The following is a 25,800-nucleotide window of genomic DNA, read 5'->3' as shown; positions in this document are numbered from 1 at the left end:
TGTTTCGTTTTTGTGGAGGAGAGGGGGTTTGGAGACATGAATTGCACTGGCATGGTGTAGGGGAAATATCTGGAGATAGTTGGCAAGAAATCATCCCCAGGTTCAAGGAGTCCAACTAAACCCGGTTTTAGGGAAGCCCAGCCAGATGTATCTTGAGACAGGAAAGGACATCGTGCTAGGTCTGCGGGGCGGACGCTTAAGAGTGGCCCCGCTAGGAATTTTCTTCCTTTGCAACCGTGAAGGGCTCGCTGCTGCAGTCCAGTGAGCCGTGGGACTCCAGTGCCTGCTTCCCACCGCCAGCCTGTTCAGGGGAAATCAGATCAAATCCATCTGCAATCACAACTTCTTTATCAGGTGGGGGGCCCCAAATCTAAAGGGAGAAATGGGACCCTTTAGGAGCCCACCCAATTTGTGATGAGAAATGGAGAAGGGGAAATTCATATCCAACAATAAACTGCTGTAAAAGTAGGTTTGGAAGAGGAAAAGTGAAAACAGTACATATGTTTGTAAGTATGTGTTCATATTTATTGAATATTTGTCTTCTCTAAGTATAGCTTTATTAGGTGTCATAAAACCTCTGAATTGAGCAGAGTCCAAAAGCCATCTTTTGGCCAAGTTCACACACATCAGCTCTCTTCCTGGGTGTCCCCCATGCATTTTATTTATCTTTCAGTTTATTCAAACTTATTTTGAACCACATGAAGGCAGTTTTATTTGGCTAGTAGAGATTGTGTTTAATTCATTGAGTATGCATTGTAAAAGTTTAGATGTCAATGCCAGCCCGAATGCCAAATTGGGAAGTTAAATATTTGTTTTTAATTTTCTGGCTCAAAAATGTTAACTAACAGAAATGATTCTTTCTGCTGTAATGTGCTTGCATAAATGGGGTTATTAGAACTTTCCCCTAAAACAACATTTGCTTCCTGTCCAGACACTTTGTGTTTGGAAACTTCACTCCTAGAAGAAATTTTTAATATGTATAAATAAAAAGCAAATGCCTGGCCTTTGAATGTTTTGGTACAGAGGCTTATAGGAGGAGGAAAACGAGAATGCAGCATTCATATCTCAGTAGCTTGATCACACACAAATTTAGGTTGTGGTGGAAACGTATTAAAGGGCTTGCATTACAGAAAATATTGGCACCAAAGGCCCCTCAATGGTTGTCCTTTATAAGATATGGAATTTTGTAAAGAATTTCAAGATTTAATTTGCCAACTCTTTTAGGTTTGTTGCATTATTGTGCACTTAATCTATTTGTGCATACTTCTTAAATTCCGTGATTTGCTCTTTTCTTCAATGGGTGCAACTAAATGACAGAGAACACAAATGCAAATAACTTCACACAGAACCCTCATACTATTGGGAATGGAACCAGGAAAAAACTACACCTTCTCTGTAGAGGTGTATTTCCAGTAAATGAAATTGCAGACAGTTTAAAGCATGATGCTCAAACTGAGACCTCATATGCGAATGAAAATGAACTGACTATAGAGACGTGACTCATTACAAAGAGCCAGAATTCCAACAATCTTCAAATCTGATTTTTTTAAAAGTGAGTTTTTGGAAACAGATCTAGCTAAAGCTTGGCGAGACGAGAACCCCACAACCATGTGGATAACTGTGCCTTCACTAGCATGTCACTTATTTCCTCCTTACCTGATTCTCTGACTTGTTCTTGAAGGAAGCAAGCATGTCTCCTGCCTACATTTGGGTCTCGGATTGACTCACTACATCACAGGACTGCTGGGTTCCAGGATGCGGAGATCCAGCCACAACTGGCACCAGAGAACAACAGAAGCTTCCTTTCCATCTCTGGTGGCCTGCTCACCAAAGACCCTCTGGTCCCCTCAACTTGGTGTTAACTCTTGGGTGTAAATGCCTTTAAGAAAATACCCACTGCACCTCCTACAGTGAATCCCACTGCTCACACAGGGTTTATATGAAGTCTGCCCTTTGTGGGCCATCTACACATCTCCTGTATAAGATATAGAAGGTGAGTCTACAGTCCTATATAGGAAGAGCGACCTAGGATTTAGTGGGCCAAATACAACCAGGAAACGTCGCCTGGCAGCCTGATTCCACAAACGCTGTAACCTTCCTCCTCCCTCCTGTGGGGACTAGGAAAGAAAGGAGAAAGAGAGGCACAGCCTCTGGTCTCAGAGGTAGGCAGGAATGGAGGGGTTTCTAAGGGCAGGTCATTTCCTTTCAACAAACTCAGAGATTTAGCAGGTCACCAGGTAATTCTTTCAACCACAAAATCCGCAGGCAACACAATTTTAAAATCTCTTGGCAGAGACTTCCGGAAGTGCTTCCTCCCTTCTTTCTCTGGAGCTCCAGCTGCAGGACCACCGTGGGGAAGCTGTCACCGCCGCTAAGGTTGGCTGCCTTCTCTGGGAGTTGCACTTCCTCCCTCCGGTCCCTAATCTGAGGACTGCTGGATTGGAGGCCTGGCAAGTCCAGTGTGTAGCTACTCTTACCCCACTGGAGTACTGATGTGGCGGGAGGCCTGATGGAAGGGACAGGGGGTATTTTCCCTTTTAATTTATTTAATGCTTTCTCTTAAAAACAGCGGGAGGGTAGGCAGCGATCTTACCTGTTATTAACTTTCCAGCCCCACTGCCATCCCCTTAGCTAGAAGAGCCACTGTTTTTTGTTTTTGTTTTTGTTTTCATGACCTTGCCTACTTCCCCTCCCCCACACTGTTTGAAACCCCGCTGTGGGGTTTGACTGACCCGACCTGGGGTGCTGCCAGCACGTGGACGCCGGCCCTGGGCGTGTCGCGTGTGCGCGGGGACGGCTGTGCGCGCGTCTCTGGACGAGACCAATTTCTCCATCGCGCAGCCATCCCCGCGGACGACGTTTAAAAGGCCGGCTGAGGGGGGAGGAGGTCGCGGGGAAAGCGGACCGAAGGGAAAGAAAAATCAGAAAGACAATTAGGATTTGTCCGGGTGCCTGAACTCTTCCCCCTTCCCTAAAGGACCCCGCCAAGCCGGTGGCGGCGAGGACGCAAACACCATTGAGGCGGCTTCCCTGGGTCCACGGTCTCGCGCTCCGCGGTGCAGAATGAACTACTAGTGAGCGCCATTGATCGCGCCGCGCCCGCGGCCTCGCCCCATTCACACGGCCCCGCGTAATGAATTCGTCCATTTAAAAACCTTACAGGAATATTGGAGATTGCGGAGGAAGTGACACTTGACCCTGCAACCCGAACCCCGCAGGGGCGGCCGCCGCCTTTCAAAATAGCAGTCCCCGAGCAGCGCCGCGCGGCGGTGGCCGGCCAAGCCCTCCGGGGCCTCTCCGGGTCCCCTTCCTCGCCCCCACCCCCGCCTTGCTCGCCGCTTGCCTCTGTCGACCCCTTCCCGCAGCCGCGTTTCAATCAAACTCACTGAGACGGCACCGAGCAGGCGCCGGGGACAAGAAACGCCTCGCCGGCGACAACGCGCGAACAAGCGGAGCCGCGGGCCCTAGCGCCTCCGCCCACACGCGCCCCGCGTGCTGAAACCCGCACCTGGCCCGCGGGTAGCCGGAAAAGCGGGGTCCCGGCCCGCCCACCGGGACGCCCCCGCTCCCGCTCCCCCAGCTCCAAGCGCTGCGGCTCAGAAACCCACCCGCCCGGCCTAGCCCCCGCCGGAGCTCTGCACCTTGGGGAGCCGGAGGCTGGGCAGGGGACCAGAGAAGGGGAAGAAGGGGCATCCCGCTTCTTCCTACCCTGGGACAGCGCCTGGACTGGAGCTGGGTGCAGGGGAAACGACGGGCAGAGCTGACGGAGAGGCGGAGGGAGAAAAGAAAGGAAAAGGGGCAGGCACGAGGGAGGGAAGAAAGGGATCCGAAGTGACCCGCCCTCGGGCCTCCGCGCCGGTGAAGCCCCGCGCCCTGGGCAAGGCCACGCTTCGCCTGCGTGGGAAGCCAGGAGGCAGCGGGGTGCGGGTCTGGGGCACCGAGGACATTGACAAACATAATTGGGGTGCCAAACTGGGCTTCTTAATTTCGAAGCCAAGATGGGCGGGTGTGGCCGGGGGCGCGCGGGGTCAGCCAACTTGGGGTGCTTTCGTTCTGGGCTCACACCCGCAGCGCGGACCGGCCGAGGCCGCTGGGCCTGCAAGTCCGTCGCCTCTTTTTGTTCTGGCTTCGGCTGTAATTTAACATAAAATGCCTGTTAGAATCACTGCTGCTGAAACACGCGTTTCTCCTTGTTTTGCCACCAACTAACAGGATTAGCCAACAAGAGCGAGATTTCAAATTAACCATAAAAATTACAAATTGCAATTCATTTAGCTGCCCACTTACTACATTAAAAAAACATAAATAAGTGAATCTGCGTATTCAGAGGGTTGAACGGCCCGCAAGGAAGCGAAAGCGGTTGAACTCAGGCCTCCGGGTCGGAATCAGGGCTGTGGCGCTGACTAGAGTGGACCGCCGCGGAATTTGCACCGTCTTCCGAGGGCCCAGAAAGAGGCAGCTTGGATCATTCGAGGAACCGAGGAGGAGGAAGGAAGCTGCGGGGCCCAAGCATTTTTAGCGCCTGAATTCTCCTTCGGGAGGGACTGTGTGGGGGAAGAAGGGTGGGGCGCGGAGGCAGGTCTAGAGGGGAGAGCGCTGGTTCCAGTTCGAGCTCGTCGGAAGGAAAGGCGAGAAAACCCAGCAAACGTGCTTTGCAAAATTCTGGGGAGGGGGTGATTCTGGTGTGGTGCCCCGTGTGTGAAGAATGAGACGCTGGCGAATTTTGCAGTGAATTTAGAAGAGACCCTGGCTAAATTACTAATTCCAGTCCATTTGCAAGAGTACCCCCTTGCCTGTTTTGTTTTGTTTTTAGGGAAGCAGGCCCTTCCCCTTGTGAAGCCGCGATGGGCTTAAAACCCCGTTTGTGCATTGAAGCTTTTCGAGTTACGGATACTCAGGAACCTGCAGATTTGTCTGAGCAGTGGACCTGGCGGGAGGCATGGGTCAGGGTGGGTGAGCAGAGAGGGAGTCCTCCCTCCTGGGGGAGGCGGATGTGGGCGGGAGTACTCGATCTTCCCCCTTGGCCAAGCATTACCCAGAGGGAAACACTGACCACGCTACGCACTCATCAGTTGTATTTTTTGTTTTTAGTTCCAGAGTTTTCGTTCCTAAACCGGCTGGTCACGGACCCACGCTTTCGTCTCCCTGCAGCGGGCACGAGGCCTCCCTAGGGGAGGTGGAGTTGCCCCCCTGCAGCGCGCGGTCGGCAGGGGGCGCGCTGGGACACCCTGGCCGCGCCCACTCCGGCCCAGCCGGCCCCGCGTTAGGGCCGCGTGGGGGAAGCTCCAGCTTCTCTCCCTGCGGAGAAGCGGCCCCGCAAGTCGGCCTGAGCCCGCGGGCTTCTACCGGACAGCGGACAGCGGACAGCGTGGGTACCTGCCCGGGGACTTCCCTGAAATGGAGGAATGCGCGCCCCCAGGGAGCGGGGAGGCCCAGGGAGCGCTGCAGCACCTGCAGCCTGGGGCGGCGGGCGGGAGTGGGCCGGGGCGTAAGAACCCGAGCTGGCTTCGTGCAGTGTGTGCGCCCAGCTCCAGTTCAGGCGCTGTCCCAGGGTAGGAAGAAAGTGCGCGAGACCGCCCTGGTTGCGTCCACGAAGCGCGCCCTACTTCTTTCCGGACACGCATTCTCCAGCACCCGGGGTGCTCCCCGCTGGCGCTCCTGCCCTAAACTCTCGGCTAAGTCCAGAGCCGGACGTGCCTTCTCCCTAGAATGTTCTCGAGCAAATCCCGAACAAGTAGTCCGATTCCACCCCAGGCCTGCACGGGTAATGCCGGTTAAGAAGGCAAGGGGCTAGGGGAGGTGGGAGCAAGGCCAGGTGGGCGCCTAGGGGTGTCCAGGGCACCCTGCGTGATGCTGGCCGCGCGGTTCCACTCAGCCTAATCTTTCTCGCCCTCCTGAACCTGCTCACGGCTGGGGCAGGTGGAGAGGGCGCCATGCATCGGGAAGGCCGGGACGCAGACTTTTCCAGAAGCTCTGTGGGACCACGGGGAGGTTGCCTCACACGGGTGAGGCCTCGGCGCCTTTCTTGGCCCCCAGGAAACCGTGGGCAGGACGCCTGGATTGCCCCCATCTAGCTGTCCCAACCTGTGCTGCCTCTTTACCCGAGGGGAGAGGGGCGCCCAGCCTGGGCCCGTGCAGCGCGCTCCGCTCGCTTTGGAACAGGGAAAGAGGGGATGGAGCGGGTCACGAAGTTGTTTTCCTATTCTCCTAGCTGGATTCATCACTCTTGCACACCAAGCCAAAAAATGCAAAGGGAGTTTCTTCTTTCATTTTCCTTTGCCAATAACCGCCGATCAGACTGTTTCATTCCACTCCCCGCCCCACCCACGCTTCATTCCCAGGTACGGAAAGGGTGAGAGGCCTTTGTTCGATAGACTGACAAGAAGGAACTGCTTGCCCAGCCAGCGTCCTCGCAGATGGGATGGGGCCTCCTGCACACCTCTGCAGGTTTGGGGGCTGCTGAGCTAAACGCCTTGCAGAGGGGCCAGGGCCGTCTTTGGATTGTGATGGTGTCCGATTGGACTCTTAAATGGTTCCTTTGAACCTTGAACCAGAATTCTTGCAGAACCCTGCAAACATACCCAGCCCTTGCAAAACAAGGCTTTAGTGGAGGAGTCGAGGGGTCTGGGGATGGCCATCTGAATACAGCATGAGTGGATTCCTAGCCACCACTTGGTGGGGCACACAGTGTCTGGGGACAGGTGGAACTAGTAGCCACCCCTGTAACAATGACTAACTTTCACGAGTGATTCCTGCAGGCCAGGTGTCTTTTCAGCATGTTTTGTGGGTGATTTTATTTTTATTTATTTGTTATTATTATTTTCTGAGACAGAGTTTTGCTCTTGTTGCCCAGGCTGGAGTGCAATGGTGCTATCTTGGCTTACCGCAACCTCCACCTCCTGAGTTCAAGCGATTCCCCTGCCTCAGCCTTCCGAGTAGCTGGGATTACAGGCATGCACTACCATACTCAGCTAAATTTGTATTTTTAGTAGAGAGGGGGTTTCTCCATGTTGGTCAGGCTGGTATTGAACTCCTGAACTCAGGTGATCCAACCGCCTCAGCCTCCCAAAGTGATGGGATTACAGGAGTGAGCCATCGCGCCCGACCTGTTTTATTTATTTACTTTTTGAGTCTCATTCTGTCTTCTAGGCTAGAGTGCAGTGACGCAATCATGGCTCTCTGCAGCCTCGACCTCCTGGGCTCAAGCAATCCTCCCACCTCAGCCTCCCAAGTAGGTAGGACTACAGGTGCACACCATCAATTGTTTAATTTTTGTAGAGACAGAGTCTCACTATGTTGCCCAGGCTGGTCTTGAACTCTTGACCTCAAAAGAGCCTCCCTCCTCAGCCTCCCAGAGCATTGGGATGACAATCATGAGCCATCGCAGCTGGCCTGTGGGTGATTTTATTTATTCCTCGAGATAGGTGCATTTATTATCTCCATTTACATCTGAGGAAACTGAGGCACAAAGGGGCAAAATAACATTTCCAAGGCTGCTGACTGGTAAGTGGCCAGCATTTGACTGAGGAGGTCTCTCTCTAGAAACCCTGCCCCTGCTGCCCCTTCTGTGTCTGAGTGTGGCAGTCAGATCCCAGAGGGAATCCCGCACCTGTAAAATAAAAACAATCAGCTGGCCCTGCTGACCTCGTTAGAGAGCGAAGCCCAGGCTAAAAAGGGATGAGTACCTTGAGAAGGTTCGGCTCGGGTGTGGCCATGCAGGAAACGCTCTTCCTTTCTTGCTTGCCTGTCATAACCTGAATAATCTCTGCACCAGATCTGTGTTTGTCTCTTCCCTGCTGTAGGTCGCTGTGGCCTTGCCCCTCAGAACAACAGATCAATGGGCTGCGGCCAGACAGCGCTCTGCGCTTTGATGAATTTTAAAGTGTTGGGGTGATCACAAGATGTCCGTCCGAGTTTCACCGTTAGAGAGCTGCTGAGCTGAGCTGAGGGTTGGCAGGGTAGAGTCCTATGGGAGAAACACCGCTGGGATCACAGAGATTTCTGTGTATCAGGAACCAACAAATACTAAGTAAGCACTTGCTGCGGCTAAACGCTTATCACATCGGGTGAGTGGGGGGTGTGCAGATGGGGGAGTCCCACAGCCCCCAAAACCAGCTACAACATCCACGTTTTACTCAGACAAGGGGCCCTCAAGCTCCACCTCATGCCGAAGTGCTGCTTCACGTGAATGGGCCTAGGATTCTAAGCCAACAGGCCTATCTAGAACTTTCTGCATGTACCAAAGAAGCCTGCTTCCATCTCACTGCCTCCTTTCCACTGTTAGTGTTCTGCTGAGGCTTCTCTTGGCTCTACCTCTCCCTGCCCAACACCTGAGAAAGGCCTGACCGGTGCTGGAGACACTGGGTGGCACCTCTCCTGCAGACGTGCTTCCCACGTAAGGCAGGTATAGGGACACCTGCCTGTCTAGAGACACATGTTTACATGTCAGAGAGAAACACAACACCTGCGCTCTCCAACCATTTCCTGCGAGACCCCCTCTTGACACACCTTAGGGGCTTCAGGGCCACACTGCCTGGCACAGCTGGCTCCCAGTGTGGACCTGTCTCCACTGCCAGCCCCTGCCCCACCCTCTCCACCTGAGTCCTGATCCCTGGTGACCAAGAGAGGCTATGCTGCCTCTGGCCCTCACAGTAAGCCAGCTGGCCTGGGAGGTGAGACTCTCTCTGCTTCCCAGCACTCCAGGCTGCAGTTGCTGTTTCACCATCCATGGGTGTAAAACACCCAGCAAGTGACATGATACAGAATGATCTCCCTGTGCTGGCAGTGGCACCACAGAGACAGGAAGACTCAGAGCCAGAAGCTGCCTGTGCAGACCGCCATTATGGAGCCTGGGAAATCAAGTCCTAGAAAGATTATCTTTTTTTTTTTTTTTTTTTGAGATAGGAGCTTGCTCTGTCGCCCAGGCTGGAGTGCAGTGGCATGATCACTGCTCACTGCAGCCTCTGCCTTCTGGGCTCAAGCAATCCTCTAGCTTCATCCTCCCAAGTAGCTGTGACTACAGGCATGCGCCACCATGCTTGGCTAATTTTTTAAACTTCTTGTAGAGACAAGGTCTCACTATGTTGCCCTGGTTGGCCTTGAACTCCTTGGCTCCAGTGATCCGCCTGGCTCCAGTGATCCTCCGACCTCGGCCTCCCAAAGTGCTGGGATTATAGGCATGAGCCACTGTACCTGTCCTAGAAAGATTAAAGGATCAACAGTCAGGACCCTAACCACAAGCCCAAAGAGGGAAGCCTTGGCAGATAATAGTAGTAAAATAATAACAATGATAACCTACAGCATCGTCAGGCATCACGCAGCTCTGTGAGTGCAACCCCATAGCAAGCCCCAAAGGTAGGTGCTCTTCTTCTTCTCATCTTACAGAGGCACCCAGGGGCTTGATGACTTCCCCAAGGCCACACAGCCTGCTAACTGTGCTAAGTGGTGACCTGTTCCCTTGAATGGTAACCACACCATCTGGCTCAAAACCACTGGCCAGCGCCGCCTCTCACAGAGATGCCTGTCCCATCCAATGTGGATAAATGAGCATAGATAAGAGAGAGGCCGAAGGAAGGCCCAGCCACCCACCCAGCTGCAGGGTCCCTGCCTTTAATCCTCAGAACCTCCCTGTCCCTGAGGGCAGATGTAACGAAAGAAGGTTTGAATCTTCTAGTTTTATCTGAAAGGACACAGCTGGCTCTGAATGCCATTCACCCAATAACCAACACGGGAGAGACTCCAGATGTTGTCTTAATGCCCGAGCCCCAGCTCCCACTTACCCTCTTTCCTGGGCTTTGATCGCATGAGTCTTAATCCCCGCTGGGGACCTGGCCTCCATCCACCTGTTTCCGTCCACTATCTGGGCAGGCAGCAATGCCAGCCTCTTTGGAATTCTTTGGCCTAAACACCCGTTCCCATCAACGATTCCCGTTTCTGAAACCTCCTGCCTTCCCAAGGGATGGCACAAACACAGCTGGAGTGAGGCTGTCACTGCTCCCTCCAGCAAATGTCCCCAAATCATCAAAAAAAGAGTAAAGCTTAGTTAACATCGTGCAATTAAAAGTCAGGAGATGTGTCTGCATAATAACAAATTAGATGATTTATTCCAAAGTGGACAAAATACGATTAAAAGTTGAGAGTCTTATTACACATCAAGAAAACTTAGCTCCCTACAAAAACAAAGAGTTTTGCTGTAGTTCATTCCAAGGCTTTGCAATGCAAACAACCACGAATGAAGACTTAGGAGCCTGCCTGGATGGTGGCTTTGAGCATGGGCTAAGCCACCAGCAGGCTGAAGTAGAGCTCACTAGCTGTGTGGCTTTGTCCTCCAACCTCTCTGAGTCTTACTCTCTTCCCTCCGAAGTGGGGCAGGAATCATAATCACAGATGCTGGGATGCTGCACGAGAGAAACTCTTGGGATCAATTCCTGTCACTGACGCTGGCTCCTCGCAGCCACTCTTCTCTTTAGACCTCAGCAAGACCAGCGGGGCTCAGTCATGCCCGTCTGTACCCACAGCTCTCAATCCCAGGTCTAGGGCTTAGGTCAGGGAGAAGATGGAACAAGCCCAAGGAGGGAGGAGTAGAAATAGGGCCACGGGGCAGAGAAGCAGAAGGTGCTGGGGTTGGGAGGAACTGCTGCTGTGGTCCCCCCTTCAGCTCTTTCTTGGACGGACACTCAAGAGTTTCCCATGGAGATGCCCCCGGTGTGTCTGCTCCTGCACAGCCCCTCTGGATGCTGATAGAGTCGATTTGACATTTGACCTGCCTCACGGGCCTTGCTTCACTTTTCCTGTGCATCTGGCCTGTGCTCCGTGAGCTCTGCAGCCAGGGGGCATGGTCTTTGAATTTCTGTGGAGTATGCCCTTCCCATCCATGTTTGTATCTTGACAGTGTGGAGGAAAGAGTGCGGCTTCCTTCCCCTGGCAGCTGAGCCCTGAGGCTCCCATACTGGCATGTCTTGAAAACTGCGCCCGAGTTGCTTGTATAACAAATAGGGTTCCAGATTTCAAAGCTTCATAGACCACTGCCGGGGATGGGAACAGCCTTGTGAAATCATCCGCTTCAAACCGATTCTCTGTTCTCTGAAGCCACATAAATGGATGCAGCATCAATGACTTTATCTTTTTTTTAACTGCACCCTCTGCAGGCAGAGAAAGGGGCAGGGTTGAATTCCGCCTGCATGCTGTCCTTTGCCAACCTTTTCTGTCTGTGCAGGTGAAAGGTGCAAAGTCCCCGTGGGTGAGGCAGGCAAGGCGCAGAGGGCTTCGGTGTGGGTGGGGGTGTTAGTCCCTAAGCTCATAGGCCCCCAGATGACTGACAGCTGACTCAGTGCTCCCTGGTTTGGCCTTAATGTAGTCTAAAGAGATGAAAACTCCTGGTAAGTCTTTCCCTGGCCCTCCTGCCTCTGTGGTCACATCACCCAGCCCCCACTGACCTTCTCTGGAGGAAAATAAACTCCAAACTCTTGACATTCAGTTCACCTAGAGTTGCAAAATTGAAGTTTAAACAGGAAGAAGCACTCGCTGTGAAGGGAAGGCACGTGCAAGCCCTGGCTTCTGGGCGGAGGGGGGCCTTTGAAGTTTGGGAGCTGGGTTCCTTGTCACTTTGCAGGTGGCAAATGAATTTTCACTCAGAGAAAATCAAATCACTTTAGCAGGTGCCTAATGTGGGAAGAAGATGGGGGTTAGATCACCGAGGTCGGGTCTGTTGTGTGACACCTGAAATGGTTTTCCTGAATTTGGAGTGCCCAGGCCGGGTCTTTTTGTACTTCGTTTTGTTTTGTTTTTTTTCGTTTTTGAGACAGGGTCTCATTCGGTCACCCAGGCTGGAGTGCAGTGGCGCAATCACTGCTCACTGAAGCCTCCATCTCCCATGCTCAAGGATCCTCCCGCCTCAGTCTCCCAAGTAGCTGGGACCACAGGCATGGGCCACCACACCCAGCTAATTTGTTTGTTTGTTTGTTTTTGTAGAGATGGAGGTCTCGCCATGTTGTCCAGGCTGGTATTGAACTCCTGAGTTCAAGTGATCCTCTTGCTTTGGCTTCCCAAAGTGCTGGGATTACAGGTACGAGCCACGGTATCTGGCCCAGTCTGGTTTTTAAATGGAGACGACAGTGAGCCCAGGGGAATGTTGGTAGGGCCTGAGCACCGAGCTGCCTCCTTCCCTGCAGGCCTGGTTTTGTAAATATCAGTCTGGTAGCGGATCCCTTTCCCCCAGGGAGCTTCACAAATCATACATTAACCAGAGCTCCTGAAACAGAAGGCCAGATGGGACATATTGCAGCAGGAACTGGCTCACCACCATCCAGGGTCCCACATCCCAGGAGACTGTTTAAATCAAAACACAGCCTATGCAGGTAAAGTCTCCATGCAGGTCCCGAGGTGGCCTCACTCTCTGTGGACCCTGGGGCTCTATGGCCAGTGGGCACCCCTCACAGCTGGTCTCTTTCTGGAGGATTCTCCCTGCTGAGTGTGTGCTTCCTGAGGGCAGGGCCACCTCTCAGCCAAGTCTGGGGAGTGACAGGGTGAGGCGTGGATGGGAGAAGCCGCTGGGTTGGCCAGCCCTCAGCAGGCATCTGATTTCATGATCAGCTGGGCTCTCCATGCATGAGCTGTCTTGGTGGTTCACTTGGGGTGGTTCAGATGAACTCCAAGGTGAGCTGGCGTCTCTGGTCCTCCCTTAGAGCACCTCCAGTCTTACCCCGAGAGTTCTCGGTACCTTCCAGGTGCATTCAGCTTCCAGAGCTTGTGGAAGGGCTGCAGGAAGGTGTGCTCTGTGGATTTAATTAATGAATCTGTTCCAAGGCTCTTGAAAAAAACGTGATCAGGGACTAACTGGGGGAGAGTCTGGAAGGGGCAGGATGGGATAGAAATGGAGTCTACACAGTCTCCCTCCCGCATGAAACACGCGTTGGTCCCAGAGAGGCCAAGGCCTCTTTCCCTCCTCCTGCAGCTCCTTGGGGCTGGGGCAGGTGGCTCGGGCAGTTCCAAATTATTCTGTCCCGTCTCGCAGTGCAGGGAGTGGCTGTCAGGCAGCATCACTGCCTAGGGGCAGGCAGGGTGTCTGGGGGACAGCTGTAATTCAGGGAGTCCCCAAACATTTGGTGTTTTCGAGGATGCTGGAGAGGGCCTTGCCTGAACGTGGCTTTTCCAGGCTGGTTTAGTGAATTCCCCAGTGGTGCTTACAAGCCCCTGGGCCTGCAGACCGAGAGCATCCTGTGAGGTGGGGTCCCTGCTGTGTGCAGCCCAGCAGCCGTCCTCCCTCACTGCTCTCTCCATCCTCTAGCCCTTTAAGTGTTGGCATCCCGAGCGTGTTGTACTTTTTGGGCCCCTAGCCCTTCCCCCCACTCCTTCCTCCGTGGGCTGTCTCTGTCGGCTGGAGCAGTCCAGTGGCTGGGAGTGAGGCCTCTGGAGCCAGAAGGTCTTGGTGTTGAGTCTCTGTTGCACTTTGGTGGGACTGTGTGTGAATTGACCTTCTGGGGCCTGGGTGCCCTCATCACCACCCTGGGTTGTGAGGATCCAACAGAGTGATGTTATAGGCCTGTCCCACGGGGCCTGGCCAGCCGCTGTCCGTCCCCAGGTGCTTCCTGATGGTGCCATGGATGACAGCACTCTAGTGCACGTACTATCAAATGCATCGTCCATAAGCAAGCATGCAGCCCGTGTTCCTGACTTACACGGGGGATGCCGGCCCACCCCACGCCCTGCCCATCCACATTCCACCAGCTGGAACCTCGGTGCCTGTGGGGCCTCCCTGACACCACCCAGGTACTGGGGGGGCACGTGGCTTTAGACGAATCTGGATTTCCTTCCTGGCTTCAGCACTTAGCCGTGTGACACTGAGGTGATTAACTCCCCTGAGACTCCATTTCCTCCATAAACGTCCCCAGTTCCTGGCCTTGGGAAGGCACTCAGGTGATGGCGTTTCCTTCTCCTTCCCTTTCTTGCTCCTGTGGCGGCTGTCTGCAACACTCTGGGGACCTTGTGGCAGTTGGTCCGTGATTGTAAGCTTCTTATTTGGGTTGATTTTGACTCTTACAGGTGTCTTTCCCCCAGCAAACTTCCCACCTCCTCGGTGGGAGGGTCGAAACTGCCCTCTCCCCAGTGCGATATTTCACGTCACCTTCTGGGAACTGCCTGGCTGTGGCTCGATGCACGGTGGTGGGGACCTCCCCACTGTCCTGACCATGCGTCAGAGATGAACACCCCTGCAGCCCCTCCTTTCAGGGAAAGTCCATTCCTTATCTGCCCATTTCTGCTGTCAGCAAATACTCACAGGGCAGGACAGGATTGCTGTCCTAGAGACTAGAAATTATCAGAGGATAATCACAGAATGGAGAGGCAAGTGCTAACGGAACAAAGAACTGGGGCTTGGGGGTGCCCAAGAGGCGCAGATGGCCCAGAAGTGGGTCAGGTGGGGCAGGCACCCCCCGCAGCCGAGTCAGCTCTGGCTGGGGAGTCAGGAGGGAGAGGAGGTTTCATTCCCGTTCTGTTGTCATTGGCTGTGTGACCTTGGCAAGCCATTAGCTTCTTCAGTCACATGCCCAGGGTGAAGGACATGGCCTCTTGCCTCCCTGGGAGGATGCAGCCAGAGCCTTGGGTCTGGAGGGAGAGAGAAAGGACCGAGGAACTCCAGCCTTTCATTTTGCAGATGAGGCCCAGGGAAGTGATGTTCACGGTCAGAGCGGGAGGGGCGTGGGAATCGTGAGCTTTCTGTGTTTGGCCATGTACTGTTGGCTCCCACCCGCTGTGATTTAAGATGCCAGGACAGGGGTCCCAACCGTGGCTTTTTTGTACCTGATGCACTGCTAGGCTTCTAGGTTGTCCCCTCTCACAGCGAGCGGGAGAGGACCACTGGCCCTGGGGAGACAGGGGCGCTGGCGCTGGGGAGACAGGGGCACTGGTCCTGGGGAGACAGGCTCTTGAGCAGAACCTGCTGGTACTGGGTGAATAGTGTCGCCCAAATTAAGGTCCATCCCCGAACCTCAGAATGTGACCTCATATAGAAATAGGGTCTCTGCAGGTGTCATTGGTGAGGTTGGGGTGGGATCACCCTGGGGTAGGGTGGGCCCTCAGTACAATAGCTGGTGTCCTTGCAGGAGGAACAGAGGCACAGAGAGACACCCAGAGAAGATGGCCATGCGACCTCAGAGGGGAGGCTGGAGCCAAGGACCCCCGGGATTGCCGGCCACACCAGAGCTGGGCCAGGTGTGGGGCGATCCTCCCTGCAGACTTCAGAGGGGGCGAGGCCCTGACACCCTCATCTAGGACTTCCAGCCTCCAGAGCTGAGAGAGAAGGAATGTCCACTGTTAAAGGTGCCCAGTCTGTGGGACGTCATTCTGGTGGCCACAGGAGACTCATACAGCGCTTGGAGGAGGGGGTCAGTGGACAGCCAGAAGAGCAGCAAGGCCAGCAGCTCCGGAGCTGCCACCTCCGCTGTGGTGTCACTTTGCTTATTTTGGTGCTTGTGTGTCCTCACCTGTCTGCCCTGAGGGAGGGGAAGTGCAAAGCCCAGGGATGGGGGGAGGTGAGTGAGGATGCTGCAGCCCGCCCCCCCTTTCCTTCCGGCCACTCCCCAGCCCCAGCCCCAACCTAAAAATACCTCCCCGGGCCTGCCTTGGTGTTCTGAGAATGTCTGTACCCGTGTGGCATGGTCAAGTCATGTGGCCACAGGAGGGGATGAGGAGGAAGTTTAGTGCACTCTGGGCCATGATGGGGGGTGCCAGGGCGGTCGGGGGCAGCAGACAAGAGCAAGGGCGTGCCTGGGCAGGAGTGGGGTTTCCGTGGAAAAGGAAAGGCAGGGAGGTGAATGCTTTAGGACTGGCCAGTTGGAATCATCTCAGCAGGTTTGGCTGTGGGTGGGGGTGGTCCCTAGTCACCCAGGACCTGGCCCTGGGATGGTCAGGGCAGGGGAATATTGCCCAGGGAGTTTAGGGCCAGAGAGAGGAGGTGCGCTGGCTAGTTTGCGTATGAAAGGCATGCTCTCAGAGCCCTCGCTGTATGAGAATTGGCCAGCCCCTGGAGGGGCAGGCTCTCCCCAGCCAGAAAGCTTGTCTAAGATGTCAAAACATGATACACAGAAAATTCAGAAAATATGTACAACACACACGAGTATGACTCTCACGGAGACCTGCAATGAGCAGAGCTGCAGAGCCAGAGCTCGGGGTCACCTGTGCCCCCCGAGTTCCCGGCATCTCAGTGGTGACTTTGGCCAGCACAACATGGGCTGTGGAGCTGCAGAGCTCTGCCTGTCAGTGGGGCGGGCGTGCAGGCCGGTTCTGAGGGCAGCACAGGGGCTGCGGCAGGAGCCTGGCCTGTGATGATGGGGGGCTTCAGTTTCGTCTGCAGAGCTCTGCTTGCAGGTGCCCGCAGTGTAGAGACCACAGGGGTCTCCGCGCCGCCGGGCATCTGAGGATGTGAGACTGCACACCATCTGCCCACTGCCCGCTGCCACGTCCGTGTGCTCGGAGCAGGGAAGAGCTCAAGCCAGTGACCTTGAAAGAGGGAACACAGCTGAGAAACGTGTCAGACGCCCTTCTGGGGTGGCGGTCCTGGCTGCACATCTGTCTGGAGTGCATGGATGCCAGAAGTCACTGTCCATGGGGTGACAGCGCAGCCTGGAGCTGATGAGAGGCGGGGTGAGCACTGCACATCTCCAGCAGGTCCCCACAGCAGGCTCTGCTGCAGGCATCACGGCGGAACTGAGACTGGACAGACCAAGGCTGCCAGCAGAGGGAGGGGCGGGAGGCCTGTCCCAGGGAGGCACAGAGGGGGTGCAGCAGGGTCTCCTCTAACCTCTCCCTCGCCTGGTGCCCCACCTTCCCTCCTTTCCTTGTGATCGCCTTCCCTTCCCTTTCCTTTCTTCTTCCCTTCAGAAGGAGGAGCTGTGGGCAGAGGGACTTCGGAAAGCATGGCGTTACCTACTTTCACACCTCTCAGGGCTTAACGCCATCCTCCTACAAATGATGAAAGCCATCATCTCTGCTTCCAGCCGGGCCTTGGAAGAGAGCACTGGTTTAGAGAACGGGAGCTTTCCCTGTAGCGTGGCCCCAGGTCAGAGTTTCCCAGGCGGAGGTCCCTGGAAGACTGGCTTCTCTTGGTGTTTCTGGCAGGCCAGGCAGAAAGTGAGGGGCACCTTGTGTTGGAAAGAGTTTGGGACACGCCGCCACCGGTGGCCTCTCCTGGAGGTGACAGCATATGTGCAAGCAGAGCAAAGGCTCTGAGCAGCCCCGGAGGAAGGACGCATCCGTGGCTTTATCTAACCAGACATTTCCCCTGGAGTCCTTTCCCCCACGGAGGGTGGACTGACACCTCAGAATCCTGTGTTCTGGAGACCCCGGGGGGATCCTCCCTGGCAGCCCTGCGGGGAAGCGGTCTCTGGGTGCAGAGCAGCGGTGCCTGTGCTTTTTGTGTTTGTGAGTCACTCACCGAGCAGTCTTTGCCCAGTGAAAGGTTTGAGGAGCTGTTACTTGGGCCAAGTCCTGGGGAAGCGATGAAATAGAGACGGTTCGTCTTCAGTGCTGGCAACCTCCCCTTTTTAGTCACTTCTTTCCTGTCTCCAGAGAAGGTTTCCTCTCTGGTCGTCCACTTGCTCAGGCATCAGTGTTCTGTGTTCTGATTCTGCCCAAACTTTCCTCTCTTTTAAATTATCCTTCATGGCTAGGATGGGAGTACTTGTTTATACTAATGTGTAAATGACTAACCAGCTAATATTGCTTATATTCTGTGTGGGCAGGAGGCTTTGCACAGACCTCTCACACATCCTGAGGTTTGCCTTTAGGCAGAGGACTGTCTCCTCTGACAGCGTTAACTCAATGCACCTGCTACGCTTGATGATCCTTAGGCTTGATGCCAGGTCAGTTCTGGGTGAAGAACAAACACCATGAGCAGGATAGGTGGGGTCTGGAGGGGGAGGCAGATGCACCAAGGCAAGAGGAAATACCTAAAGACTGTTAGCGTCAGCACAGCGTCGCTTCAGGCCGAGTAAGCAATGCCTGTCCAGAAAGTGGCGGATGGTGGACTGTGGAGCAAGACATGGAGAGAGAAGATGAAAGATGCTCAGACTGGGGCTCGGCAAACTTTCTCTACAAAGGCCAGATGACAAATAAAGGAACGGTGGCTGTACGGGCCACCCAGGGCCGGCCTGAATCATTGTCTTTGTTTTCTGACAACCCTTCAGGGATGTAGGCACCATAGTCAGCTTACCTGGGGCCACCTTTGGCCCAGCTCCCTGGCTAGACGATGGAATTTTGCCCACTGGAGGGCACTGTTTTGAGAGAAAGTTCCTGGTTTCCTTCACAGGAATTAAAACACAAATGTAAAATGTATCGGTGGACATCCCAGGCAGGCGGAGCAGGCAAGTTCCTGCTGGCAGCTGTGTGGTGAGTGTCACCTTGTCATGCTGGCCTGGCCGTGCCATTGTGTGGTTAGACATCCATCTGGATGTCGCTGGGAAGGTATTTTCTATTTATAGAAATGGCTAGGATGGGAGTACTTGTTTATACTAATGTATAAATGACTAACCAGCTAATATTGCTTATATTCTATGCGGGCAGGAGGCTTCGCATAGACCTCTCACATGTCCTGAGGTCTGTCTTTAGGCAGAGGACCGTCTCCTCTGACAGCGTTAACTCAATGCACCTGCTACGCTATTGATAGTATAAATCGCAGATACACTATTTATAGAGTTTCACACCTATAACCAATTGCCTTTCAGTAAACAGCCCTCCACAGCGGGGGTGGGCCTCACCCAATCAGCTGAAGGTCTAAAGGCAAAGACTGAGGTCTCCCTAGGGAGGAGGAATTCTGTCTCAAGCTGATAATGTAGGAACCCAGCCAGAGTTCCCGGCCGGCTACCCTGCAGAACGCGGGCTCAGGACCTCAGCATCAACTCTTACCTGAGTCTCAGCCGGCAAGACTGTTCAACAGATTTCAGCCTCGCCAGTCCCCACAATCAGTGAGCGAATTTTTGTTAAAATAGATATCTCTCTTCCTCTTGACAAAGATATAGACATATAGGTGTGTGCACGTGTGTGTGCGTGCGTGCACACACACACACACCCTATTAGCTTTGCTTCCTTGCAGAACCCTGGCCAACAAGCAGCTTAGAAAACAGCTGTTAGTCCAAATGACATATTGTAAATCATATGGGGACGTTGAACCTGCACACTGCAGGCAGGAGAGTCCGGGGCTGTTGGGCAAAGCAGTGTGGCGGGGGCTGGAGCCAGGACCAGCCTTACTCCTTATGGCCATGGAAGGTTGTGCAGCCTGGCTGAGGGGCACAGCCTCCTGCAATTCAGGGACCAGGTGTCTCAGCCTGTCAGGAGGAGGGGCGAGGGGAATGCTACAAGAAACGCTCCTTTCCCCTCCGCCGTCCTGGTGGTCTAGAAGGTGGCTCCCTGGTCCCAAATACTAGGCCCATCATATGTTGTTCAACGGCTTTGAACCCAGATTCAAGTTCAGCTATCCCTGAGCAGGTCCCGTCCTGTCCTTTGAAGTCAGCTTTTCTTTTCTCAAGTATGTTCTACTGTAGAACCGAGAAAAGGGTGCAGGCCCAGGGTTTGTGTTCAGTGTGGCAGAGACGGCAGGTGTCCCTTTAGTCAGGGAACTACATGTTAGGGGCACACATTGCCATCTCCTCTGCAGTTAGGTGAGGTCTGAGGGCTACACTTTGGAGGGTGGATGGTAAGTGGATGGAACCTGCTCTTGTTCCACTGTCCTGTGGACTGGCGGTGGCCATCTGCACTGGGGGCAGCCTTGGGGACAGAGCCCCAGTCATGCAGCCTCGACTTTTACTTGAGAGACAAGTCCCAGCTGTTCTGCCCTCTGGGGGGGCTCGCCTGGGGATGTCCTGCCTGGCTCACCAGCCCCTCCCATCTTCTGCATCTGCTGGCACCTCGGTGGGGATTCTGTGTTGGCCGAATAGTGAAATGGGACCTGAAGCAGGGCACACTTGCTGGGTACCCTTGGGAAGGCGGGATCGATGGGGCAGGGCCAGGGCTCAGGCACGTGACGTCATGCCTCCCAGGTGCCCCCACTATTCCTTTTGTCCATCATTGTCATCATCTTCGCCTTGGGCTTCTGTGACCCGGGTGAGCTCCCTGCCCCGGCCCTGCCTTCCCAGCAGGAGACGGGGGCTGGGCAGCACCAGAAACACACAAGCCCTGTGATTCCCAACCTTCTGTCCTGCCCTCGGGCTCCATGCCCACAGCCTAAGCGTGATAGGAAGTGTCTGAGAGCATGAAGGGAGAGTGTGCCTGTGTGTGCAAGTGTGTGCAAGTCATGTGTGTGCAAGTGGGTGTATCACATATGTGCATGTGTGTATGAGTGTGTGCATGTGAATGTGTGTGTTGTGTGCATGTGTGCCTGCATGGCATATCGGTGCATTCACGTCTTGTGTGTGTGCGAGTGTGTGTGTCGTGTGTGCAAGTGTGTGTGCATGTCTGTGTGCAGGTGTGTGCACGTGTGTGTGCATGCCGTGTGTGTGCAGGTGTGTTTGTGTGTGCATGGTGTGTGTGTGCATGCCGTGTGTGTGCAGTTGATTGTGTGTGTGCACGTGTGTGTGCATGCCATGTGTGTGCAGGTGAGTGTGTGTGTGCGAATGTGTGTGCACCTACATGGTGTGTCTGTGCATGCAAGTGTGTGTGCATGCTGTGTGTGTGAGTGTGTGTACATGCTGTGTGTGTGTGCAGGTGAGTGCGTGTGTGCACCTGCATGGCATGTCTGTGCGTGCAAGTGTGTGTGCATGCGTGTGTGTGCATGTCACGTGTGTGTGGGTGTGTGTGCACCTACATGGTGTGTCTGTGCATGCAAGTGTGTGTGCATATGTGTGTGTGTGCACCTGCATGGCGTGTCTGTGCGTGCAAGTGTGTGTGCATGTGTGTGCATGCCACATGTGTGTGCAGGTGAGTGTGTGTGTGAACCTGCATGGCATGTCTGTGGGTGCAAATGTGTGTGTATGTGTGTGCTTTGACTGGACCTTACTATGCCAAAATAGAGAATCTGTTTAATTCAGTAAGAGAGACAGTGTTACTTTAGTGGGAACACAAAAGTCAGACCCCTTAAAAAAATCCGAGTTACCGTCTGCATCGAGCCAGCTGGTATTAGTTTACGTAAACAGCTGGGATTGGCGATTGCAGAGGGGTGGTCCTGGGGCCGAGAGGACGGGATAATTGGCCACAAGAAAGATACTTGCTGATTAGTTCTCCTTAGAGCTGAGCAGCAATAAGTGCCTTGTAGAATTATTATATAGAGGGAATGAATTTTAAAAATTTATGCTTCCCTGTGTTCTTCTCTTTGTCACGTGATTCTTTAAAAATATCATTCTCAAAAGCCCATCTTAAATATTTAACAAGATCATTCCTGATGAAAATCTAATAAAAGTTGGGGGCTGCCTTTCACATAATGTATCTGCTGTATAACCCCAGGTGGGGAAATTCCAGACGGCATTTGAGCCTCTCCTGTGTGGGCCCGTCTGTTCATCTTCTCTGAGTACCCCAGCCCCATACCCGTTGCAGGAACGTGAGACGTCTGTGTCTTGCCCTTCAGCGGGGAGGCAGGACACCCGAGTCCAAGGATGGGGATCCCATTTCCTAGGGACCACAGTTTTCACCCCATCTCCCCTGCAAGCAGCTGGCTGGTAAGATCACACTTACCAAATGGTTTGGTTAGGATGAGGAGTGCAGCCAGGTGTCCCCTGAGTTCCAGTGTCTGGGGTCCTGGCCTGGAGCCCCAGAGTCTGAAGAGCCAAGCAGAGACGTGGTTGGTAGGGTGGGGGTGGGGCCTCCCAGGGAGGCAAGCTTGCTGCCTGACTCGATCATTCCTAAAGACGGGGGTTGGTTTTATGCCTGGACATCTTTGGAGCATCTTGGGCAAGTTTGCCTTTGCGCTGGAGAAGATAATTCTTGTCACAGTGTCCTTTGGGGATGGAGTTGGCGTCTGAGAATAAAGCGCAGCTTAAGCGTGATCCAGGGGTGTCCTGTCCAGTGGGTTCATGGCACTGATGTTTTCACGGTGGAGTATTTCTGCTAGCTTCAATTGCTTTTAAATTGTTAAAAACATTGGAATGGTTGGTGCCTTGAACGTTTTCAACTAGTTCCTCCTAAGACCCAGGAGGACACTTGTAGCCTAAAAAATGACGGAGAGACAAATTAAATGATAATATCGCACCTGCTCCAATCTGTCATTTAGATGCACTTAATGAAAAAGCAATGAGTGACTTCGCCTTTCTGCTGTGCTGGAAGCTTTCACCACACTTATTTAGGTTACCAGTAAAATGCCACAACCCCCATCCCTGGACACACACACAGACACACACATGCACAGCACTGCCACCCACAAAAGGCTGCGATTAAACCCAATGCATCTTCCACCCCAGGCTTCCCCTGTTCTCCCAGGACAATGGAAAAGCTCCCGGCGTCTGGGGGTGCAGCTCCCCTTTAAGGTGCCCCCCGGATCAGGATGATGACAGTGTCTGCTGTAGGTCTAGCCCCTCCCCTGGTTCTTTATATATGAGGTTGCGCCAACAGAGTTGCAGACATCAGCCTTTTTGCACCTCAAAATGGCCCTTGAATGGGGCCCGGCTGGTCCTTGTCTCACTCAGCCCTCACAGCAGCCCTGAGGGCACTAGTTACCACTTGGACAGCTGAGGAAACTCAGAGGGGTAACTGCCCATGTTCAGCCGGTGACGAACGGCAGAGGCTGGAGTTGAGTCCCACATCCGCCTTTTCCTGCCAGTGCGGCCTGAGCGGCTGTGGAGTTCTCTGGGCCTCAGTCTTCCCATCTGAGAAACAGGATAAAGACAGCCCTCCTCTTACAGGACTGTCATGAAGCTTAGCCGAGGTCATGCTTGTTAGTGCGAGCCGCGTTCCTGGTGCTGTGATGCGCCGAGGCGAGGCTCGACCCATTGCTATTCTACTACCTCATTCACGGTGTTCATCCAGGTAAGCTTTGCCCCGGTGCACATCAGGAGGTGAAAGGACTCAGAGAGGGATGGCTCCTCCCCAGCCTGAGCTGTCCAGCAGCCTCCTGGGTCCTGGCTTACGTCCGTGTCCCCTGCACACCAGCAGAGCAAGGGGCAAGAGGCGCCACCCTATACATACCCCAGCCGGAAGCTTCTCGGGCCACTTCTGCTACTGTCCTGAGCCACTGAGTCATACATGTTCCCTTAGCTACATGGAGACTGGGGAGTGAAGTCTTTCACAGGGTATCCGGAGCAGTCCAGATGTTTCTAGAAGGCTGGACTGATCTAACTGAACAGGCACAGTAATTTGTCCACATGTTCACAGCTGCCTCTGAGGGGGTCTCTGCCTCTTGGTCTCACCGCGAAATGGAGCTTCCCCCAGTCCAAGGCAGTCTCGGACCCAGAATCGCGAGGGAGGCTCTTCTCTCCACTCCTGCGGTGGGACCTTTGCCCGTGTGGCAGGAGCAGCACCATGAAGGCTGTGATGAGGCCTGGGGCTGTGCAGACCCGGGAGGGCCCTGGCTGGGCTGAGCTGTGGCCGAGGGTCCCTAATGAGTCCTGCCCAAGGTCTCATGTGCCCAGCCTCCTTCCTCATGCCTCCCCAGGCTTTCCTCCTCCATTTCACCTTCGCCGTCCATCCTGTGGAGGAAGAAAGCCGGAGACACTCACAGAAAGGGTCTTAGTGGTAAGAGACAAATGCCCATTTCAGGGGGAGCGTATGGACTTCCTGCACCTACCGCGCAAAGCACCACAGACCACGTGGCCTCAGCAGAAACGGATCACCTCGCGATTCTGGAAGCCGGATATCCAAGAGCAAGGCGTCGCAGGGCCACAGTCCCTCCAGGGCACCAAGGAGGGCTCTGTCCCATCCTCTCTGGCTGCCAGTGGCTCCCTGGCTGGCAACAGCATCACTCTCCACTCTTCCTCTGGCTGTCTCCTTGTGCGTTCCTGTGTCCCTATTTCCACTTGTTACAAAGCCGCCGGCACACTGGATTTGGAGCCAGCATATTCCAGGATGACCTCATCTGAACTTCTTACAGCTCCGCAGACCCTATTTCTAAATAAGCTCATGTTCTAGGTGCTGGGGAGTTAGGCTGTTAACATATAAATTTTAGGGGGAACACATTTAACCCCTAGCAAGGGTTCTATCTAGGGTGGGGTAACGGGGAGAGGCCAGGAGGAGGGGAGCCCAAGGGGGTTGAGCTGTGTTGCAGGTTCTGTTTCTTAACAGGGCGGGAACAACTTGTATCCGTTTCATTATTCTTTGTATTTTTTATTTGTCTTAATGGGGTAAAGAATGGAAAATAGATAAACCCACCGCAATAAACAGCAGAGGAGGAAACAACACCGAATGCAATAACGAGCACTGGGTTGTGTGGCCCAGGAAGCCGGGAGAGGAGGCCGGCCCGGGAGACCGCAGGAAGCCGGGAGTGGAGGCCAGCCCGGGAGACCACAGGAAGCCGGGAGTGGAGGCCAGCCCGGGAGACCGCAGGAAGCCGGGAGTGGAGGCCAGCCCGGGAGACCGTAGGAAGCCGGGAGTGGGGCCCGGCCCGGGAGACCGCAGGAAGCCGGAGGCCGAGTCTCTAGGAAGGCGAGGGAGTGTGTGAGCTCAGCAGGCCAGGAAACTGGGGCCTGAGACCCCCGAGGGACAGCATGAGAGGGAAGAGGAAGAGTGGCTGGACGTCTTTCGGGGAGCAGTTGGGCGCTGGCATGGTCTTCCACCCCTGCTCCGGCCGAGGACGAGGGCGCTGGTTTCGGGAGAAACTGGCTACAAAGGGCAAAGTGTGGTGCCTGGTGGCAGGAAGAGAGAAGAATGAGCGTCGTCATCTCCCACAGGCACTGAGAGGTTTGGCCCTGTTGTTTTTGTGCAGGAAGAATTCCCCAGCCTTCTCTTTTGTTTTTCCCCCTTACTAATATTATTTTCCAGCTGTTTACCCCCACGAATGAAAAAAAGTGTATTTTTCTTCATTACTGCGCCTGCTACTAAAGTGACGCATTTACAAATTCATTTTGGCAGAGGCTGCAGCATCTGTTATAATTTTTACCTGGTCCCCAGGGGCAAAGCTTCTTACCTTGCTGGCTTCAAATTATTGTTGGTAAGTATCTTCTCTCTCTTCCTAGGTTTTGACAGTAGGCAGGAGCATCTGGGGATTAATGGGAGGCCCCATTCTCCACCAGGTCAAACAGACGGGTTCGAAGCCACAGACACCTGAAGGCAACTAAGGCCACCTGGTCAGAGCTCCTGGCATGAGGCAGGCAGTGAGCAGGGTGGGGCATACCTGGCAGCCCTTTCCCTCTGCAACTGCACCACTCAGCCCTGACAGTGGTGCTATGTGAGTGCTCTTTCTAAGTGGGTGCTCTCTCAGTGTGGGTGCTCCCTCTATGTGGGTGCTCTATGCGGGTGCTCTCTCTATGTGGGTGCTCCCTCAGTGTGGGTGCTCTCTCTATGTGGGTGCTCTATGTGGGTGCTCCCTCAGTGTGGGTGCTCCCTCTATGTGGGTGCTCTCTCTATGTGGGTGCTCTCTCTGTGTGGGTGCTCTCTCAGTGTGGGTGCTCCCTCTATGTGGGTGCTCTATGCGGGTGCTCTCTCTATGTGGGTGCTCTCTCTATGTGGGTGCTCCCTCAGTGTGGGTGCTCTCTATGTGGGTGCTCTCAGTGTGGGTGCTCTCTCAGTGTGGGTGCTCCCTCTATGTGGGTGCTGTATGTGGGTGCTCCCTCAGTGTGGGTGCTCCCTCTATGTGGGTGCTCTCTCTATGTGGGTGCTCTCTCTATGTGGGTGCTCTCTCTGTGTGGGTGCTCTCTCAGTGTGGGTGCTCCCTCTATGTGGGTGCTCTATGTG

The 25,800-nt window shown here is 54.2% G+C and overlaps 2 long non-coding RNA genes across 2 annotated transcripts; both read left to right on the top strand.

Moving 5' to 3' along the window:
• The first annotated feature begins 7,367 nt into the window (after positions 1–7,367).
• LOC134736969 (uncharacterized) lies at positions 7,368–15,702 on the top strand. Its single transcript, XR_010121476.1, has 3 exons — positions 7,368–8,029; positions 11,971–12,064; positions 15,099–15,702. It is a non-coding gene; the product is annotated as an uncharacterized lncRNA (long non-coding RNA).
• Positions 15,703–15,769: 67 nt separating this feature from the next.
• LOC134736968 (uncharacterized) lies at positions 15,770–18,148 on the top strand. The gene is made up of 2 exons (XR_010121475.1): positions 15,770–16,638; positions 16,876–18,148. It is a non-coding gene; the product is annotated as an uncharacterized lncRNA (long non-coding RNA).
• The last annotated feature ends 7,652 nt before the right edge of the window (positions 18,149–25,800 follow it).

This window comes from Symphalangus syndactylus, chromosome 6, assembly GCF_028878055.3.
Source record: "Symphalangus syndactylus isolate Jambi chromosome 6, NHGRI_mSymSyn1-v2.1_pri, whole genome shotgun sequence".
Taxonomy (NCBI): Eukaryota; Metazoa; Chordata; class Mammalia; order Primates; family Hylobatidae; genus Symphalangus; species Symphalangus syndactylus.
Note: the sequence above shows the minus strand (reverse complement) of the source record. Positions and strands in the feature narration are given on the sequence as shown.